Below are 17,097 nucleotides of genomic sequence, written 5' to 3' on the forward strand. Positions count from 1 at the left end.
CTGGGAGCGAAATTGGAGGAGGAGATTGTAGAGAGGGAAACGGAGTCGAAGGAGGAGTTAGAGGAATGGAAAGAAGGAAGGAATTAGCAGGAAAGAAAGAGATGAGTAGATGCAAGGACAGGGGGGAAATCGAACTCACACTGTAAATCACCGGATGAATTAGGCTGTCACTTGGTCGAGGGAAAGACTGGTGATTGAAAGTTATCGTTTTTAAATTATCAAATTTATTAAATTGTTATTGATTGAATTTCATCTTTGTGTTCTCTATAATTTAGCCGTCGGCATTGCTGACTGGGGGCTCAGAGCTGTAAATCTACCTCGTCACTAATATAACTTTCTAACCTCACGAGCCAGGGTGGAACTTCCATCATAACTTAATTAAAATATATTGGAAGAACCCCACCCCAATGCGTGCAAACGTCACATGTTTGTTGAAAACATTTTCTTTCATGTGTTTTGTACATGTACAGATGTTTGTTTTGATTCCTTTCACTTCCTGACTGCTGGCATGAGATCAAAGTCTTTTATATCAACACCAACAAGATTTATCAGGAGTGCAGCTTTGTTTCTACAAATTTTGGGGCAAAAATCTGCACTCACTCCATGCTTGACCCTGGAAGTACCTATGAAGTTTCCATCAAACAAATCCCAGTTTGGTACTAGTGTCTCTGGAACTAGTTTTGTCAGTAAATCAGCAGCTAATGACCCTCTATAATTGTTTTACACAATGTTCTGGAGAATCACCCAGTCATTACTCTGTGGGATAAAATGAATGCATCATTGTTCTGTTTTGGTTGACCAAAATGAGCAGTCAGTGTCCCCATGATCATGATCAAGATGTCACTTAACATTTGTTGGAAAAAGTGAAGCTCAAACACGGTAAGTACTTGTAAGATCCCTTTTTTTAAAAGGCTGATTTAACACAGAAGCAATGAATCTTTTTAAAATGTTAACAATAAGTGAATGAATATTTTTGAGAAAGGCTAGACTTGTGCACAAAGTTTCAAACAAAATGGTTCCAATTTATTGCAGTGAACCAGAAAACAAGGCAATACTCCCACTTTAAGATCAGCTAGCCACCTTTCCATCCCAATATTATAGGCTATATTTAGTTAAAGTAGTATGGTATTTATCATGGTTTTAGAAGTTAAGATACCTTTGTATATATAATTTTCTAAATTCTCTTGATAAATTTAATAATCACATGTCTGTGATAAAGGAGTACATCTTTATTCACAGTTAAATTTAGTGGCTTTGATTCCTGTTAAATTTAGTGCTGTCTTTAGCCAAAGGTGCTTCTCACGAGCTTGATGTTGATAGCAATAATCTGAAGGAAAAAATCATACAGATTGAGAAAACTCTCTCAGATTACCCCCATATCCTGTTCTGGCATAGGGCCATGTCTATCATACTATAAAAGAGACTCTTTTTCTCTTTTATAGTATGATAGACAGGGTCCTATGTCTGAACAGGTCCTGATAATCTGTGGTAATTTTGTCACTCAGTATGATTTTTTTCCTTCCTTACTACTTTATTTCAACATTAAGCTTGCCTCAAGCTCCTGTGTCTTTAGAAACTCAGCCCCATGTGGGGCTCATGTTACAGTTCAGTCTGACAGGTCAGGGAAATTAAGAAGCCATTAAAATAAGTCAGCAATTGCAAATTTTCCTTATTAGTCAAACAGTCAAATTACCAGTACATGTACTATGCTGGTAGTGACCATTTGTTGTAAAATTAGTTCTTATTAGTAGATGTAAAGTGCTTAAAATAGAGTTAAATAGTTAGAGTTTAATTTGGAATTAATTATCTCATAAGGATAAATTTTCCATATTTTTGGTATGTAAACTAGGGTTGGATAAAGAGTCTGCAGTTAACCCAATCAAACTAAATTTAGTTTCTGGAAAAGGTCATGAGGTAATACTTTCACAGAAGTTTGCTAGGATTGTTAACAAGCTAGGGTCAAACATAGTGCAGGGAGTAAACAAGTAGAACTGGTAACATTTGGGTTACATTAAATGTGGAAAAGAAAAAATTCTAGTACCAATTCCTCTTGGTACAGTTACATCAGATTACCAGTAGGCACAACTACACCAAAACCAAATAAAGAACTCTTTCAGAAACGTTTTCAGTATTCAGGATCACTAATTTGGAACAGAATCGTAAAGGAAAATAAAGAAAGTGCAAATGTAAATGCATTTAATTATCGTCTGGTTTAATGGATGAAAGATCCTATTTAATGTGACAAATACATTACAACTTAAAGTATAAATTCACTGATCTTTTACTTTGTTGTTTCACTATTTTTATACTGTATATACGCATTGTACCTAACTGGAACATGTTCATTCAAATTTTATGTTTATTATGTCCATATATATATATATATATATATATATATATATATATATATATATATATATATATATATATATATATATATATATATATAGCTTATTATCAATGTGTTTGTGTGTGTGTGTGTAACTATGTACATACACTGTAAATGTAAATATGTACATGCAGTAATAGTTCCATGCAACTAATTGTTTCATCCTCTTTAAATAAAGTCATCATTATTATTATTATTATTATTGTTGTTGTTAAGGAATATTTTGCATGCTAGGTTTGAGAGAAGTGTACTGAAAAAAATGTTTTTACCAATGATGGTTGATTTAAAGCATGTATATTCATTGCTTTGAACAGAACAAGTATTCTGGCTGGAAATCTTGTGGGCATTGAGTCATGCGTGTGAATTCAAAACAATGTCCAGAGAACATAGTTAAAATTAGAGAATATTTAATCAGGCAACTAAGAATAAGGACAGTTGCCATTTCATATGATTTGCTGTATGGTTTAAGAGAATATTGATTTTAGCTAAGCCATGGTGTACAGTGCATTTTATCATTTGATAAAATGGATCACAAATCATCATGGGCAGTAAATACAGTCTGGTTTTATTAATTGGGTTGCAAATGGTTCCCATTAAAAAGGTAAGATCTACCAGTCTCTTGATGTTTGGATAAGGAGGTTTAATTTGAAAATACAGTATTGGTTTTGTGAATTATGCTGTTCCCACTACAAACAAGGTATACTTAGAGCTCAGTTTCGCTGAACATCTCAGATTTTCACACTCTGCTTGAGATTTTATGGTATTTTCTTATTTCTTGATTTAAATCAATAAATTAACTGCATGACATTGACTGTGCATCAAAGATTAAAACAATAATAATGCCCAATAATCTGTTGAAAACTGAATAAAATTTAGGGATTTCCTCAACTCTTGTTTCAAAGAATAAAATGACACAAATGTGTACAATTTCAAATTGAGGAATTGATTTTCATCTTTTTTATATGTAAATATTTCTTTAACTAAAAAAAACCCCATTATTTCCAAATGTAACCCAAACATGATGGTAAAACATTCTTATTTTAGTAGGTGTTGGTTTTTTAACAGCACTGTCAACATATTATTTGCTTCCTGGGCTGGTATTAAACATGCGACGTTTAGATAAAGAGTCTAATGCTCTACTGGCAGAGCTTGGCTCACCTCATTTGAGTAGACATTCTTAACATTATAGTAAAATCGGGGGCCAAATCTGCCATCCCATTATGCACTTGCATATCAGGGTCAGTTTTGTTTGTTCTACATATATGTATGATTTCATGTGAATAGTGTCTGATTTGTTGTCACAGGCAAATCTTGGTATGTGCTTTTTGTATATTTATGCCAGCTGTACATGATATTAACATATGTGTAATGTCACTAAATAATTTACATGCTGGTACTATGTACAGTTCACACTAAGGGTAGTGACAGTATTTCACGCTTGCTTGTTGAAGTTACAGTTAAGTGTAGTTCAGTGAACCATACCTGTGAAATCTTTTGTCTCTAGCTGTACATCTACACTAGGTTTAACTGTAACTCATTGCAACTTCAAAAGTGGATTCTGCCTAGCTACATCTAGTTTGTGGATTGCCTCTTTATTTATGGCCATAAAAGACCAGCTGCATCATGGGTAGTAAATCATTTAAGTTTATTATTCAGCTGCACACTGCAGCCCAGGACTCTACCTGTAAATTGTGAACATTGCACTGTCTTATGTGCTACTTCAGTGGATACTGCACAGACTTAAGTGAAAAAATGGGTAGTAATACTAATAATAGTAATAAAGACTTTATTTAGAGAAGGTGACTTATTTACAGAACTAATCTACCTTGAGAACTTTATATGTTATGTACAATATATTCAGTATATACATCATGATGTGAAGAATCTGACTTGACACTAAATAATTAAGTAATTTTAAAATTCAAAGTATCAAGCCTGGAACACATGCACAGGCATCTGTGAAAACATAAACATCTATTAAACATAAAATATCATCCTGCATTGAAAAATTCAACTATGAAAATAATGCAAAATTACAGAAAAGCAGGCAGTATTTTTTTGTTCTAGAACTGTTCAATTTTCTAAAGATTTCATCCATTTAAGATTGATTATGAAAAGAACAAATGCTAGGAGCCTGCCTTATGTCACTCGGAATGTTGTTCCATACCAGTGGACCAGTATATTGAAAACTTTTTTAAACAATTCCTTCTTTGGCCTCAGTATAATGTAATTTTTACTTCTTGTGGACCTTAAATTTGGAGTACCATCAGCATCTCTTTGGTATAAGATATTGATTATACATGTAGATAGACAGGAATGTCTTTTCTGGATACTTTATACATCAATTTGGCCTTTCTGCGAAATATTTTTCCTTATATTGTTAAAACCTCTGACTTTAATCTTGGCTGAGATCTGTTTGCCACTATTTGTCATCAGTTTTGTCTTCTCAGTGCTTATCTCCATGTCAAATCTGGAAGATGTTTCATCCAGGTTCTTCACTAAGGTGGCTAGCTCGTCTTCACTGCCTTCCAGCCCATCAATGTCGTCTGCAAAGCGAAGGTTGGTGATGTTACACCCTCCAATGCTGACTGTCCCACAGTGATTTTCCAGGGCTTCGCTCATGATGCGCTCTAAGTAGATGTTGAAAAGCATGGGTGACAGGAGACAGCCTTGACGCACTCCCACTGTTGTCTGGAACCAGTCCTGCACAGCACCTTGGGCAATTACTGCACTGGTAGCCTTGGCGTACAGCTGCTTGATGGTATTGGTTAACTTTTGACCCATGTTATAGTTCTTCATTGTGGCCCACAATGCCTCATGCCACACTCTGTCAAAGGCCTTTTTGAAATCTATGAACACATGATAGATGTCTTGTTGGTGTTGCGAGTACTTTTCACACAGAACCCTGAGATTGAATATTTTTTCTGTTGTGCTTCTTCCACTCTGGAACCCGGCCTGTTCTTCAGCAATTATTTCTTCTGCTTGTGGTTTCAGTCTGTTCAAGATGATCTTCAGCATTACCTTACTAGCATGGCTGATCAAACTGATAGTTCTGTAACTTTGGCACAGCTGGAGATTGCCTTTTTTGGGAAGTGTTATAATCAGTGACTGGGTCCATTGTGTTGGCCATTCACCTGTCTGCCAGATCTTGTTGCAGATTTTTGTTAGTAGCTCTTTCACTGATTCTCCCCCATTCTTGATAAGTTCAGCTGGGATGTTGTCTACTCCAGCTGCCTTCCCATTCTTCAGTGCTGTTATTGCTGACTCCACCTCTTCTTTGAGAATGGGGAAGTCATCATCATTTGAGGAGTTTGGAACTTCAAGCACCTCTGGGTCTCCTGTGGACTGATGGTTGTAGAGTTCTTTGCAATACTCAGTCCATCTTTCTGCAATGTCACTCGCTTCTGTGAGGCATTTTCCATTTTTGTCTTGAATGGTACTGACTCTTGGTTGTTTCTGTCTGGTGAGGTCTTTCACAATTTGGAATGCCTTTTTGCTGTTATTCTTTATCAGACTGTTCTCCATTTCTGTGCACTTTTGTCCAATCCAATTTTCTTTTGCTTTGCTCAAGTTTTTTCTGATATACTTGTTTATTTCTCGGTACTTAAATGCCCCTGTTGTGTGTCTGGTGTTTTTTAGTTCTCTTCGGGAATCACACAACTTCAGAATCTCTTCTGTAACCCAGGGTTTTTTCTTCGGGCGATGGAGACCAATGATGTCCTTGGCAGCTGCTGTCATGACTGTGTTGAAGGTGTCTGTCATCTCATTGACATCACCATCCATCACAAGGAGTGGAGCAAATTTTCCTCCAATTGTGGCTTGGAATGACTTGCAGATGTTAGGGTCCTTCAGTTGTTCAAGGTTGAATTTGAGCCTGATGTTCTTTGGCTTGTTAATTTTCTTCAGCCTTGCTCGGAAGTTCATAATCACGAGGTCGTGATCACTCCCAACATCAGCACTTGGGAATGTCCTTGTTTTTGCTCTATTGATACCAGATCGGTAATGGTTTTGAACCAGTATGTAGTCAGTCTGGTTGTGATGGGTTCCATTTGGTGAGTGCCATGTCCAGCATCGTGAAGCTTTGTGTTGTCCCAGGGTGTTGGCTAGTACCAAGTTGTTGTAGCTTGCGAACTCGAGCAGCTGTCCCCCTCTTTCATTGGTAAGCTCAATGCAAGAAGGTCCACAGTGAGCCAGTTCAAATATCTTGGTTCCATAATCACTGAAAGGGATCAAGGGCAGAAATTTTGTCAAGAGCAGCACAAACAATGGCAGCTATGTCAAAGCTAAGACCCATCTGGAGAGACAAGAATATCTGTCTGAAAACTAAAATCAGACTATTGCAAGCTCTAGTCATCTCAGTCTTTTTGTACTCATGTGAGGCATGGACCCTGACAGCAGAATTACAACGAAGAATCCAGTCACTTGAAATGAGATGCTACAGAACTGTCCTTGGCATCTCTTACATGGACCACATCACAAATGAAGAAGTGCGTAACACCATCAGGCGCGAAGTAGGCCAATATGAGGACCTCCTCACCACTGTCAAAAAGAGAAAGCTGAAATGGTATGGCCGTGTCACTAGAGCCAACAGTCTATCCACAACAGTCCTGCAGGGCAGCGTCCAGGGTGGCAGAAGGAGAGGTAGACAGAGAAAAAAGTGGACTGACAACATCACAGAATGGACCAGCAAAAGTTTTGCAGAGACACAGGCATTGGCACATGATCGAGACAAGTGGAGGGAACTGGTCAGATGTTCAGCAGCACAGTGCCTCAATGACCACACTAGGTCATGAGACTGATGATGATGATGATGATTGTTAAAACCTTTAGATTATTCATTGCATTCTGAAAATTGTCTATACATTGATCTAGAATTAAATGGCAAGCCCTCTTTTGGAGTCTTAAAAGTGTTGTTATGTTTGAATTAGAGGTATTATCCCAAATTACATTACAGTTGTCAAGCAGATATGGCTGAATATAACTATTATACCACAGAGGTATTCTCCCAGGTGACCTTTTCTACTATATATATATATATATATATATATATATATATATATATATATATATATATATATATATATATATATATATATATATATATATATATATTGTTCATGGTATACCAACCAGTACATACCTAAGAAGAGCACACCAGTTTTTTGTTGAAACATGCATTGAAATAACCACTTCTCAGTTTAATCATTCCTTTTGGGAAGGAGACAGCTGTTAAAAATACACCAAGAACATCACGATTTTCTTTGAACCTACCACCATGCATACCTGTGTAACGTTACCACTAAGCTTTGTGGGTTAAATCATGCATACATGTGTAGCATTACCACTAAGCTTTGTGGGTTAAATGATGCATACATGTCTTTTATTGAGCAGAAAAATAAAGCCTCAAAGATGAGTTTCCAACAGACATTGAAGGAGCTAACTCTTTCGGTACATGTATACACATAAATGGGACATTCTTGATGACGTCAGTGTGCACTTATTTGAATGAGTGTTGACCTTTGGAACTGTACCTAAATGAATTTTAGATGGATGCACGGTGTTGGTATTAAACACTGCCAATACAGTATATACAGTACCTATGAGTATGAATTTTAATTGGATTGAAAGGAGAGTATGAATTTTAATTGGAATGAAAGAAGAGTATGAATTTTAATTGAAATGAAAGAAGATTCATTTGGTGGTTTGATACTCTCTTATACAAAGGGTAGAGAATTCGTACAAAGCAATAGTTGCCTTATAACATTTACTTTTAATATTGGGTGCTATGAATGATTTGTTCTATATTTGTAGGAAATACAGTGATGGGGATTCATTTTTAGTCATTTCTGGATCCCTACTTGGATCAGTTCTAAATAGTTCTGACATGAAGAAATTACATTATTCCTTTTGTCACCAGACTGTAAGGCCACATGAACTTATGATTTGGCTCTTGTGTTCATCATCAGTAAGCTGTGAATTGTCTGTTGCCCACCCATAAGCAGTTGCTTATTACCACTCAGGAAGCTATTGTTTAGATTTTGATCAAACATGGAATGCAAGTGGGTATGATATACATGAGTGTGTATTATATGAATATGAGCAAGATTATATCATATTATTGAGCTCATCCAGTTTTTAACATTTGAGATATAAGCTTATATCTTCAACATTTTGGGTGAGTTCAATAATGATTGAAAACCATCCATATGTGAGGTGATCTTGCAATTTACTTTCTTAGCTTATTACAGTGATAAATAGATTTCCAAACTCTTAGATTGGTTCAGTATTGAGCAAGATCATATATTGATACAGTGTTTCGGTATATGATTGGTTGAGTATGTCAACACTTTAGTGACTGTTTTATTTGATTTGTATGAAACTTTTTAATTTGGCTTTTATCATGAAGATATCCAGTGAGTTATACTATGAGAAAGCTGTATGAATATTAATGAGATTCAGAGCAGTTAGAAGTAGATTTTGATTTGTGTGCTGTTTAATCAGTGTTGAGTTTTGCAGGGAATAGGCCAAATGAGGTTATGAGATGGCCCATTGCATGTTGTCATTCGTACCATTAGTACAAGATTGTTGTTGCTACTCATCCTGAACAATTTGGAGGATTGCCATGAAACTGGAAACACATTCATCATAAGCTCTAGTTGTTCCAAAATGAAAATAGTTTTGCTGAGACATCCAATATGGCTATCATAGCAGCCATCTTGAAGATCTTGCTGTTGCTACTCTTCTAAATGGATGTTGATATCAGCATGTATTTTTTTTTAGAAGTGAAAAATGTGCCAATTGAAGATTAGATAGCTGCCACAATGTACTTATTAAAATCTTGTCTCGAATTCTCTGCATTGGATAGTTATATTGGTACGAGTTTTGCACCAAAAATCTTCCAATGGTGTCTAGATTGTTCCAAATTAAAATGGTATGGATCCTGTGGCCAATATAGCTGCCACAGCAGCAAATTTGAATATCTTCTAGCTCAGGAATATCAGAGATAGTTTAGACCTTCAGAAGTTAAAAAGAAGAAACTCTTTTATCTTGAATTGCTGGAAATTGATTTTTGGACAGTAGAACCTCAGTCCCAGGGGAGGAACTTTGTTTTATCTTCATCCCTGTCTTTTCTGCCTAGGAAGTAACCCATGATACTGACTATAGAAAATTACAGGTTTGAGTTTACACAGGTTTCATTCCCCTGCATAAATACACAAATCAGTTTACAAGATGCGTTAATTTCAATAAAACAGTTTGTAAAAAATTGCAAAATAATACACTTATCAATTAAATTGAGGAGATGGTAATATACCAGAAGAAAAAGTATAAGACGGTCATTGTAGAAACTGTACAGATGCATACTAGCGTAAACTAGGTGCATTTTTGTAATTAAGTATCAGAATTTTCTTACACAATTAGAGATATATGTTTGCAAGTAATTCTAATGTTCATTTTGCTCCAGTAATATTATATTTATGTAAAAACCTAGTTTAATGTATAAATTTATTTGCCGATGTTAAATTGCCTGAAACATCTGTCATTTATGTGATCGCATGTAATGTGCATTGTTTAATGGCATTTTATATATTCTTAGCCATTATTCACAAATTATTTGAAATTATGTACTTCTGCCTTTTAATTTTAAAAAAATATCCCAACTTTTCTATTTTGCCTGAAACACTTCCAGATTTAATTGCCAAGAGCAGTGAAACAAAGTCCTTATGAAAATGTTATAATTTTAATTCATGTGGAAGCCATGTCACTATGTACACTGAATTAAAGCTTTGTCTCTAAGCATTTAAAGATTTTAAATGACTTTGAATGTGAGCAAATAGACTATGCATGGTAATTACGTCTATATCGTTGGTAGTGTTATGTGTTTAGGCTCTCATAAACAGTAACACAGAAAAAAGTGAAAAATCCAAAATGGAAGGCAATGATGTATACTGTAAACAGTACACATATTGAAGTGTCAACAGTTCTTTGTTGATCGATAATATTCCATTATTTGAAATCCGAATAAATTTAAAAAAATGCATTTATACAAGAATTCTGTATGAGCACTTAAATATTCCCAGGGAAAAGAATTAATATCTTAGAATCCAAATAATTTGAAGAAAAAATATTAAACTCCAACTGGTCACAATAGAAAAAAACACCACCTTGACATCGAAGTGTTTAAAAGCCCAACTCTTACTAATTCTGTATGAAGGTCAGGAACTATGTCACCTTTTAGATACAATGTTCTATTATTAGGTGTTTACGAAAAAACAGTCAGGTCAAACTAATTTCTGGAAAATGTCAAATTCCAGTAGACAAAATTACATATACTATAACATATAATGGTATAAAAAAATTTAAACTAACAATTAAATCAAATCAAATATAAATTAAATCAAATATACATAACAGCTGTAATTGGTATCAGTCTGTGGTAAAATAGGTAAAACTGACATGATATAAAATTTGAGAGATGGATTACATAGGTTGTGTTCCTACAAATAATGCATAAGCTAGTTGAGCAGCCTGGTATTATTTCCATTCAGTCAGGTGAGTTGTATAGACCCACTTGACCGTTTTGTTTAGATAATAGCATAATACCTTTAATTAATAAGAAAAATTTGAAATTTGTAATAGTATATAATAAAAAAAGATCAAACATTACATTCAAGTAAACAAGTTTTTCTTGGACTGGTATAGATGCATAGGTGCTGTACTGGTGATAGTAATAATTATGGTTGCTAAATAATCTGAGTCACTTAGACATTTCTTTATGTACTGAAACACAAGCATGGTTACTAGGATAAGTCCTGTATTTGAATGTGCAGTGCAGTTTGGAAAGGCCAAAATGTTGAATTAGAATCACAGACAACTATCAGGTTATCTGTTTGAGATTATTTTGGTTTTCCTGTAAATTATGAGAATGGTGTAAAAACAGTTGATTATTCAAGGTCTGTGTGCAGATAAGCTTCTATCAGTATGTACTTTTCTGCAAGTCACTTCCAGAAATATTTGAAGCTGATACATGAAGCTGCTTGTGAACTCTTCAGATTTGGCTTTTGTAGAATTAAATTTCCAGCTTCCTTAAGATCTTTAAAGTAAGCATGTATCTGATGAAAAATCTAGGTCCCCAAGTATGACTTTTATTCATATACACATTTTATTTAGTAACTGTCAAAACTGGTGCATTAGAATTGCTGTGCTGTCAAAGAAGCATGGTACGTAGACAAAACTATGATTTGTTTTGGTCTGAGTGGGCGGGAAAGTGCAGGTTTGATACAGCTAAGGAATGTTGAGGCCATCAGGTCAAGACATATGTTCTTACACTGTATCAAACAAGTTCTACCATCCAATTTGTAACAAAACACTTGCGTGGTTTTGTATTTATTAGATATCCTTTTTTAATCACACGTTCTTGTAATTTTTTTAAATTGTATACTTTGAAAGTATTTTACAATCCTCAACATGTATGTAGGCCTTTAGATATACATTGTACAGTTGCGTCATCAGTCATTCGGCATTGCAGATATAGATTTAGTATTTAGCTTTGAATTTTTAAAAATGTTGTATGGGATATATGAATGGATTTAATCTGCAGAGACAAGCAAGTGGATATTTTTCGTTACTTTTCAAATGGAACATAGATTTTTTACCAGTAAGTGACACATTTATTTACACTCCACTCACTGAATAGACATTGCTTCCAAGCAAATTTCAGGGCAAATTTCATAGTCTAACAGTAATTAAATGCATTCAGTTTATGCAGAAAGCTCATTAATTTACAGTACATTAAAGTTTTCTATTTTTACGTTTTCATTTACTAGAAGAAAATATTGATGTATTGAACTTTAAGTGATAATTTAAGCATATAGTTTTAAGAAATCAAACATTTTTGCCCTTCCCACAATGCAGACTAGATTTTTAATATCTATTTAGATATATTTTAACAAGGAAAATTCTAAACAATATTGCATTTTCGTGCTGTGTTCTAGAGTTTATTTTCTACTTGAACAGTCACAAGAATTTAAAATTAAAAATACTTGTGTGCCCCAGTGTTGAAAAGGTCTAACCAACAATTATAACAGGATGTAATTCTTCTCACAATCAAAACAGCTGCTCTGTGCTACGTCTACCTTTATGTTGCAAATGTTCATCAGTCATATTTCCTAAACAAATTCGATTCTAAGGTAATTTTAATAAAGTTCCTCCACCTAAACTTGCTCCTTAAAAATAAAAATTCCACAGATGACATGTTTGTAACTCTGAGGCTGAAATGTATTTTAGTTAGGTTTGGTTGGTACTTTAGATGATTTACACTGGAATGTCTCTAGGGAATTGAAAAACATGAGGCAGAGTTTTTTCCAAACATGGTTCCTTGAATCTTCACATGACTTCCTAATTCTTTATTTCTTAGATTTTTAAAAATCTCTTTCTCTCTTTCTCTCTCTCTCTGGTCTGGATACTGTGTAAGGCATGAAAACCATTAGGTAGTTTTTCATTTTCCCAAGTGGCATAAATCACAAATGTGTGAGTATAGATTAATTATTAGGATCATTATCAATGGAGATAAACATATTTATCTTGATCTGAATCTAGGACATTGGTACTTCCCCAAGTAAAAACCTGGTGTGCCTGATGTTTGCCATGTTCTTTATTATAATTTTGTAATAGACTTTATCTTGTTCAAAACTTAGATTGTAATGAACTTTTAACCCACATTCTGGTTTTATTTTTCTGTCTTAGCTTTCTATATAATGTTGTGTACTTGAGAAATTACTTATTCTTGCCTTAACATGAAGTAGAATCAGTCTTATTGTTGTGTTCAGTTTTTCTTTCGGGTGGAATTATTTATTCAAATTATTATTCACTGGAGATACAGAGTGCTCATCAGTAATATTCTTGGACAGAAACATTAATTTGGAATTATAGTGAATTCAGACAAGGATGTTATTGGACTGTATTATTTTGATATATCAAAAGACTTACTGGTAGTACATCATCACACTGCAGGCAACTGGCACATTACCACATTCAGTAGTGGAACTTCTTTGGAATTTAGTTGGAATGACATACATTTAGGCTTGTGATAAAACTTTTAGAACTACAGTATTTGGGTTTTCATTCTCAGCACTGTAAGTTCTTTATAAATATTTACTTTTTATTCTAGGGAAATAAATTATTGGTTGAATTTTACAAAACTTATTCCTTTTCACTCTTTTTTGTTCCTTAGTTTAAGGCCAGGGAGTGATAACAGATCAATGACCAAGCATGTCAACACGTCAGACTGGAATCCATGGTCAATATCCCTGGGTTGATCCCTGCCCTCATGAACTTAGCTACTAGGTCATAACATAGAAACTATTGAGATCCCCACCCAGAGACTTAGTCCCAGTGGCAAAACTAGCAGTCTTCTGAGATCCTTGCCATATATTCACATATTATTTGCACATAATTAGCATGGAAAATAAAATTCTACATGCAGTTGAATTTGACTCTAGGGTCCATCCCTCCCCCTATAGACTGCCCCGATGCATAACTTTAAAACTATTGAGAACCCCATCCTGTGACCATGTAGACACTGGGTATGAAAAAATACATTTAAACATGTGACTGAAATTCTCCTTGGGCTCCATCCTTACACCAAGGGCCTTGAACCCATGGATTGTAGCATTAAAGCTAAAAGAAATCTGCACCTTATCATAATGTAAATCAGTGCTGGGTATCAGCAGTTTGCAGCTGATTTGAATGTATGACTATTAACAGTATGATGTATATTGACAGTAGACATTTTAAATGCATTTACTAGTAAATTTGTTTGTGTTTGCCTAACTTCAGCTTAAGCCATGTTACACTGAAATTTTCCATTTACTAAGGATATGGGAACACTATTACAATGAAATGTTACATTTACTAATGATATAGGAACACTATTACATTTAAATGTTCCATTTACTAAGAGTAGGGGAACACTATTGCACAGATATGTTCTTTCACTAAGAATAGGGTTACAGTATTACACTGAAATGTACCATTTGCTACCGATAGGGGAACACTATTACACTGAAATGTTCCATTTACTAAGAGATGGGGAACACTATTACACTGAAATGTTCCATTTACTAAGAGTAGGGGAACAGTATTGCACTGAAATGATCCATTTACTACAGATAGGGGAACACTATTACACTGAAATGTTAAGATTACTAAAGATAGGGATTAACTATTGCACTAAAATGTTCCATTGACTAAAGATATGGGAACACTATTACACTGCAATGATCCATTTACTAAGGACTTGGAAACAATATTACACTGAAATGTTCATTTACTAAAGATATGGGAACACTATTACAATGAAATGTTCCATTTACTAAGGAATGGGAACTATATTACACTGAAATGTTCCATTTACTAAGGATAGGGAAGCACTATTACACTGGAATGTTCCATTTACTAAGGATATGGGAACACACTAGCTGCACCATTAGTTGTGCAGATAGATAAAACTAAAACTGAGATATAGCAATAACTTTTTTGCGGGCAGCAGCATAGTCAGCAGTTTGTTTAGGATTTGGTTCAAGTTTTGCAGCAATGTTTTGATCATGGGCTTGATATGAAGGTACTGGTTTTCATATGAATTAATAAGTTTCTTATTGAACCATTAGTTAATAATGATTATTGGTCATTTTGTCAGTGTTTAATATGTCTACAGGTGATTCTTGATTTATACCATAGATGTGTTCCTGAGTTTATGGCATAAATCAAAAGGAATGTTGTTGTTGTTGTTGTAGGGTTTAACGCCATTTTTCAGCACATGATAGGCTATACATGGCGGCCAGTATTAATGGTGGAGGAAGAACCCGGGAAAACCCCAGAAAGAACCACCGACCCTCAAGAAGCTACTGGCAAGCTTTCTCACATACCCACATTGGCCGCAAAAGGAATGTAAATGCATGTACATTAGCTGTGCGTGAGTCACAGCACATGGCATCAGTGATGGTATATAAAAAAGCATAGTGATACAATTTGAATTTTATTTCTGAATTATAAATGGCATTAAAATGAAAATGAATAAATCAAATTGGCTTTAAGTTGAGCATCACATGTAAATCATTTTATCTGTGTACCAATCCAGCCCATGTGTTCATATGAGGGTATTTGAAATGTTCTGAATACATGTAATGTGTTTTAACTTTTTTTGTTTCTTTGAACCTGTCAATAAGTTTTATGCCAAATTGATGGACAAAACAGTCTGTAAAATAGTCTGCAGTTCCACATCTGCAGATATATGTGCATAATGTTGCATAGGTAATTGGCTGTTCTGAAAATGTCAGAGAAGGAGAACAAGTCTATTACTGAGCAAAGACCATACGGTAAAATCAGTGCTTTTATGGTGTTTGCTGACTGTTGTGGCAGACTTTGATCAAGTTTTCAGATGCAGTTCTCTGACATAACCTAAAATTTTGAGGTGGTTTCATGGTGTTTAAGATGGTCACCAGTTGGTGGAAAATGACCCACATCCTGGAAGACTTGTTTGCAGTTGGTCAGCAGAAGTGGATGCTGTGAAGGGTGCAGCTGATGAAGATGATGGTTATAGAGTGGAAGATTATATTATCATGAACATTAATTCAGCATTTTTTTTATAATGAAGAACCATTTTAAGGTCAGAAAGGTTTGCACAAGATGTGTCCAGCATTTGTTGATGGCAGATCAGAAACAGATTCTGGTTGAAATCATGAAACATCTACTTGCCAGAAATGAAAAGATTGACCAGAGATGTTTGAATGAGATTGTTACCCGAGGTATCCCTCTACTCCATGGCAGTGTGCTAGTGCATAAATCTGCCAATTTGGAAACTTCCAGAAGGTGTACGATGTCCAAACTTGGCAACATTCTCCATACAGTCCTAATTTAGCTCCAAGTGATTTTTGGATGAAATGTGCTGAGGTTCAGACAATTTGAAAGCCACTGTGCTACTGGAAGTGTATTTTCCAATGTATGAACAAATAACAAAAGTGAATTACAAAGTAGCATTTAGTAATTTAATTGGATAATCAGACTGAGAAAGTTTGTAGAGATTCATTTTGAGTAGTATATTGGGAAGCACTGATGTTACTATTCACTAATATTGAAACAATATTCAGAATGTTTTAAATACCCCTTGTAATTGTCAAATGCACATACTCATCTGACATTTGCCACAGGAGCAGTCCTTTCCCCAGAGGGACCTACCCAAGAAGGTCAGACTTTTTGTTTTTAGGTCAAAATGGAGATTGATGTTTTATAAACACAGAATGCTGGTGTCCATTTGTTTGTCTGCAAAATCATCAGAATTTAATGCTACAGTACCATCTTTTAGAAATTATAAAAAGTTACACAAAAGACTGATAGAGATAATGCATCATCTTTTTCATGCAGGGTTATTGTGTTTATCCACGTTCAAGTTTATGTTTAAATATTAACATTTAAACCAATAAAACCATTAAAGAAAAGTATGTAATGAAAAGAGGTACACAATTGGATTAGGGCTGTAACAGGTGGCAAGTTTATTCTATTTTCATTTTTTTAAATCAATAGATGGGGCCTATTTATGCATGTTATGAAGAGTGTTATGCTGTTTTTTTTTTTCTTCTTCAAATCTATATTATACTGGCTGCTTGATGTTGAAAGCAGAATCAACAACATTAACTTGAATAATTGGTATACTT

General features: G+C 34.7%; 1 protein-coding gene across 6 annotated transcripts in view; it reads left to right on the forward strand.

The window, feature by feature from the left end:
• Positions 1-17,097, forward strand: part of LOC149801712 (phospholipid-transporting ATPase ID-like) — a 246,481-nt gene that overhangs the window by 55,012 nt on the left and 174,372 nt on the right. The window lies entirely within an intron of this gene.

Source organism: Sinohyriopsis cumingii, chromosome 4 (assembly GCF_028554795.1).
Source record: "Sinohyriopsis cumingii isolate HCF-2022 chromosome 4, ASM2855479v2, whole genome shotgun sequence".
NCBI classification, from domain to species: domain Eukaryota; kingdom Metazoa; phylum Mollusca; class Bivalvia; order Unionida; family Unionidae; genus Sinohyriopsis; species Sinohyriopsis cumingii.